The following is a 6196-nucleotide window of genomic DNA, read 5'->3' on the forward strand; positions in this document are numbered from 1 at the left end:
GAAGACATCAAAACTATTAAATAGCACATGGAATCATGAAGTAACCAAAGAAGTGTTAAACAAATCAAAATATATTTTATATTTGAGTTTCTTCAAAGTAGCCACCCTTTGCCTTTATGACAGCTTTGCACACGCTTGGCATTCTCTCAACTAGCTTCATGAGTTAGTCACCTGGAATGCATTTCAATTAACAGGTGTGCCTTGTTAAAAGTTAATTTGTGGAATTTCTTTCCTTAATGCGTTTAAGCCAATCAGTTGTGTTGTGACAAGGTAGAGGTGGTGTACAGAAAATAGCCCTATTTGGTAAAAGACCAAGTCCATATTATGGCAAGAACAGCTCAAATAAGCAAAGACAAACGGCAGTCCATTACTTTAAGACATGAAGGTCAGTCAATCTGGGAAAGTTTCTTCAAGTGCAGTTGTAAAAACCATCAAGAGCTATGACGAAACTGTCTCTCATGAGGACCGCCACAAGAAAGGAAGATGCAGAGTTACCTCTGCTGCATTGTGTTACCAGCCTCAGAAATTGTAGGTCAAATAAATGCTTCACAGAGTTCAAGTAACAGACACATCTCAACATCAACTGTTCAGAGGAGACTGCATGAATCAGGCCTTCATGGTTGAATTGCTGCAACAACAAAAAACACTACTAAAGAACACCAATAATAAGAAGAGACTAGCTTGGGCCAAGAAACACGAGCAATGGACATTAGACCGGTGGAAATCTGTCCTTTGGTCAGATGAGTCCAAATTTGAGATTTTTGTTTCCAACCGCCGTGTCTTTGTGAGACGCAGAATAGGTGAGCGGATGATCTCCGCATCTGTGGTTCCCACCGTGAAGCATGGAGGAGGAGGTGTGGGGATGCTTTGCTGGTGACACTGATTTATTTAGAATTCAAGGCACACTTAACCCGAATGGTGACCACAGCATTCTGCAGCGATACGCCATCCCATTTGGTTTGGGCTTAGTGGGACTATAATTTGTTTTTCAACAGGACAATGACCCAACACACCTCCAGGTTGTGTGAAGGGTATTTGACCAAGAAGGAGAGTGATGGAATGCGGCATCAGATGACCTGGCTTCCACAATCACCCGACCTCAACCCAATTGAGATGGTTTGGGATGAGTTGGACCGCAGAGTGAAGGAAAAGCAGCCAACAAGTGCTCAGCATATGTGGGAACTCCTTCAAGACTGTTGGAAAAGCATTCCAGGTGAAGCTGGTTGAGAGAATGCCAAGAGTGCGCAAAGCTGTCAAGGCAAAGGGTGTCTACTTTGAAGTATCTCAAACAAATCAAAATAACATTGTATTTGTAACACTTTTTTGGTTACTACATGATTCCATATGTTGTTTTATGGTTTTGATGTCTTCACTATTATTCTACAATGTAGAAAATAGTAAAAATAAAGAAAAACCCTTAAATGAGTAGTTGTGTCCAAACTTTTGACTGGCACTGTTTAACAAGGCAATTAGAAATGCCAGACAGGCTCATTTTTCTAATAATCGTGATAATTTTAGAGTGCTCTTCTCGACCATTGATGGCCTGATAAATCCTACCCCGTAAACCTATGTGAACTTTCCTTCACATCTAAATGTGATGAGTTTGTGGGATATTTCAGAGATCAGATAACAAACATTAGTCTGGGTATCAGTCAAGCAAGACCTGATGAGAAGTTGTGATATGTGCCTTAGGCAACCACGCTAAGGCACTATGGATTTCTTTTCCCTGGTTGACACAGACATGCTCACGAAAGTGATACCCCAACTGAAGCCTTCTACCTGCCTTCTCGATCCTATCCCGACCACCTTCAAAACAGTTTTTAATTGCATATCTGAAGAAGTGCAGGTTATTGTTAATCACTCCCTATTCACAGGCACTTTCCCCACTGAACTAAAAACTGCCTTCTGAAGAAAAGTAATCTAGATTCTGAAGCTCTTAGCAATTTTCAGCCAACCTCCCATTCTTAACCAAAATTCTAGAGAATTTGGTTTTCAAACAGCTAAATTATTAAGTGCCAACTGTATTTTTTTTAATTCCAAACTGGTTTTCATGCCCACCACAGCACAGAGACAGCCTTAGTTAAAGTGGTAAATGATCTCAGAGCCAACACAGATGCCAAACAGCTCTCTGTCCTTGTACTCTTGGATTTAAGTGCTGCGTTCGACACTGTTGACCATGATGTGCTTCTGGACAGATTAGAGAGGTAGGTTGGCCTCTCCACCCCAGTTCTAAATTAGTTTAGGACCTATTTAACCAGTGGAGCGTTTTTTTCACTCTTGGTGAACATAACTCAGAAAATACATATCACATGTAGCGTTACACAAGATTCGATTTTGGTTACGGTACTGTTCAGTTTATATACAGTATGTTACCCCTTGTCAGCGTTATCAGAAAGCACAGCATTGATTTTCACTGCTACGCAGACGATACATAACTTTACATTTCTGTGTCAAGAGTATTGTAGTTCCACTGTTAAATGATTAGACTGTATTAGTGATGTAAATACTTGGATGGCTCACAGCTTCCTTCAGCTAAATCAAGACAAGACCAAGGTACTTGTTGTTGCAGCCAAAGCACAGAGAGAGAATCTGGCCTAACATTTTAATTCATTTTAGTTATCTTTATCTTGTAAAGATAAAACAGCAGGTAAAACATCTAGGTGTTATTTAAGATTCTGAACTCAATTTCAAATCGCACATTATGAATGAGAAATTGCTTTTTACCACCTGAGGAACATCGCCATGGTGCGGTCGTTTCTCTCTCAGGCTGATACAGAGACAGTCATCCATGCTTTTATTACAAGCAGGCTTGACGACTGTAATGCTCTCCTGTCTGGTCTACCCAAGAAAGCCATTGGTCAACTGCAAAACATACAGAATGCTACAGCATGGATACTGACCAAGACCAGACAGGTAGCACACATTACATCAGTTTTAAGGTTTTCACTGGCTGCCTGTGCATTTTAGAATTCATTTTAAGATACTTCTATTGGTTTTTAAATAAGTAGAAGCCTCTGAAATAGCCAGCCTGCGAACCTGAGAGGGGCTGAAACTTTGGACATATTTAAGAGATCTTAAAGCACACCTTGTTAGCTTTGTTTTTCCTTAGGGTGCTTTTTAGGTGTTCAGTTTTTATTTAGTTTTTTTATCTTCATGTTTGCTGTGTAATATTTCAGTTTGTATTTGTTTTTTTCCCCTTGTGAAACACATTGCGTTGCATTCCATGTCTGAAATGTGCCGTATAAATACGACGTAAAAGTGGGATTGTGAATACTCAGTAGGACTCTCCAACCCTGTTCCCGGAAAGCTACCCTTCTGTAGGTTTTCACTCCAAACCCAGTTGTAACTAAATTGATTCAGCTTATCAACCAGGTAATTATTAGAATCAGGTGTGCTAGATTAGGGTTGGAGTAAAAACCTACAGAACTGTAGCTCTCCAGGAACAGAGTTGGAGAGCACTGCAGTAGGGTCTGTAGAATCTGTACTGAAAACAAATATAAACGCAACATGTAAAGTGGTGGTCCCATATTTCACGAGCTGAAATAAAAGTTCCCAGAAATGTTCCATACACACAAAAAGCTTTTTACAGCGCAGACTACGTATAACCATGCCAGCCCAGGCCTCCATATCCGACACCTTCACATCCGGCTACTTCTCGTGCGGCATCGTCTGAGACCAGCCACCCAGACAGCTGATGAAACTGAGGAGTATTTCTGTCTGTAATAAATCCCTTTTGTGGGGAAAAACTCATTCTGATTGGCTGGGCCTGGCTCCCCAGTGGATGGCCCTGGCACTCAGGTGGGAAGGCCTATGGCTGCACCTCTGCCCAGTCATTTGAAATCCATAGATTAGGGCCTAATGAATTTATTTCAATTGACTGATTTCCTTATATGAACTGTGTGAATCATTGTATATGGAATATTGTTTTATAGAGCAAAAACTTTCTGGGTGCTGCAGTAAACGTATTGTAGGGAATACCCAGCAGGGTCTGTAGAATGTATATATTGTCTTTTCATGGGGCTCTGAATAATATGGAGTGTTCTGGCCTTTAACTCTACTCATTCCATTGGCCAAAATGTGAATCATTGTATATGGAATACATAGTAACACTTTCTACTCCACCCATTCCATTTGTTCCAATGCAACACTGACAGCCAATAAATTGAATATTGACTAATAGAAACTATTCTATGTGCTGAGGTAAAAGTGGGGTTGGGAACACCCAGTAGGGTCCGTAGAATCTATATTATTTCATGGGGGACTGAGGTTTTAATGCCCTGCTACACTTTCTACTCCACCCGTTCTATTGTTCCCAATTCAATAAACTGTAGGCCGATACAGTGCATTCGGAAAGTAAGTATTCTGACCCCTAGACTTTTTCCACATTACAGCCTTATTCTAAAATTGATAAAAGTTTTTTTCCCCCTCATCAATCTACATCCCATAATGACCAAGCAAAAACAGGTTTTAAGACATTTTAGCAACAAACAAAAAACAGAAATCACATTTACATACGTATTCAGACCCTTTACTAAGTACTTTGTTGAAGCACCTTTGGCATCGATTACAGCCTTGAGTCAAGCTACAAGCTTGGCACATCTGTATTTGGGGGGTTTCTCCCATTCTCTGCACATCCTCTCAAGCTCTGTCAGTTTGGATGGGGAGCATCGCTGCGCAGCTATTTTTAGGTCTCTCCAGAGATGCTCGATCGGGTTCAAGTCCGGGCTCGGGCTGGGCCACTCAAGGACATTCAGAGACTTGTCCCGAAGCCATTCCTGTGTCTTGGCTGTGTGCTTAGGGTTGTTGTCCTGTTGGAAGGTGTGTGTGTGTGTGTATGTATATGTATATATATATATACTGCTCAAAAAAATAAAGGGAACACTTAAACAACACAATGTAACTCCAAGTCAATCACACTTCTGTGAAATCAAACTGTCCACTTAGGAAGCAACACTGATTGACAAATTTCACATGCTGTTGTGCAAATGGAATAGGCAACAGGTGGAAATTATAGGCAATTAGCAAGACACCCCCAATAAAGGAGTGGTTCTGCAGGTGGTGACCACAGACCACTTCTCAGTTCCTATGCTTCCTGGCTGATGTTTTGGTCACTTTTGAATGCTGGCGGTGCTTTCACTCTAGTGGTAGCATGAGACGGAGTCTACAACCCACACAAGTGGCTCAGGTAGTGCAGCTCATCCAGGATGGCACATCAATGGGAGCTGTGGCAAGAAGGTTTGCTGTGTCTGTCAGCTTAGTGTCCAGAGCATGGAGGCGCTACCAGGAGACAGGCCAGTACAGCAGGAGATTTGGAGGAGGCCGTAGGAGGGCAACAACCCAGCAGCAGGACCGCTACCTCCGCCTTTGTGCAAGGAGGAGCAGGAGGAGCACTGCCAGAGCCCTGCAAAATGACCTCCAGCAGGCCACAAATGTGCATGTGTCTGCTCAAACGGTCAGAAACAGACTCCATGATAGTGGTATGAGGGCCCGACGTCCACAGGTGGGGGTTGTGCTTACAGCCCAACACCGTGCAGGACGTTTGGCATTTGCCAGAGAACACCAAGATTGGCAAATTCGCCACTGGCGCCCTGTGCTCTTCACAGATGAAAGCAGGTTCACACTGAGCACATGTGACAGACGTGACAGAGTCTGGAGACGCCGTGGAGAACGTTCTGCTGCCTGCAACATCCTCCAGCATGACCGGTTTGGCGGTGGGTCAGTCATGGTGTGGGGTGGCATTTCTTTGGGGGGCCGCACAGCCCTCCATGTGCTCGCCAGAGGTAGCCTGACTGCCATTAGGTACCGAGATGAGATCCTCAGACCCCTTGTGAGACCATATGCTGGTGCGGTTGGCCCTGGGTTCCTCCTAATGCAAGACAATGCTAGACCTCATGTGGCTGGAGTGTGTCAGCAGTTCCTGCAAGAGGAAGGCATTGATGCTATGGACTGGCCCGCCCGTTCCCCAGACCTGAATCCAATTGAGCACATCTGGGACATCATGTCTCGCTCCATCCACCAACGCCACGTTGCACCACAGACTGTCCAGGAGTTGGCGGATGCTTTAGTCCAGGTCTGGGAGGAGATCTCTCAGGAGACCATCTGCCACCTCATCAGGAGCATGCCCAGGCGTTGTAGGGAGGTCATACAGGCACATGGAGGCCACACACACTACTGAGGCTCATTTTGACTTGTTTTA

This window comes from Salmo salar, chromosome ssa10 (assembly GCF_905237065.1).
Source record: "Salmo salar chromosome ssa10, Ssal_v3.1, whole genome shotgun sequence".
Taxonomy (NCBI): Eukaryota; Metazoa; Chordata; class Actinopteri; order Salmoniformes; family Salmonidae; genus Salmo; species Salmo salar.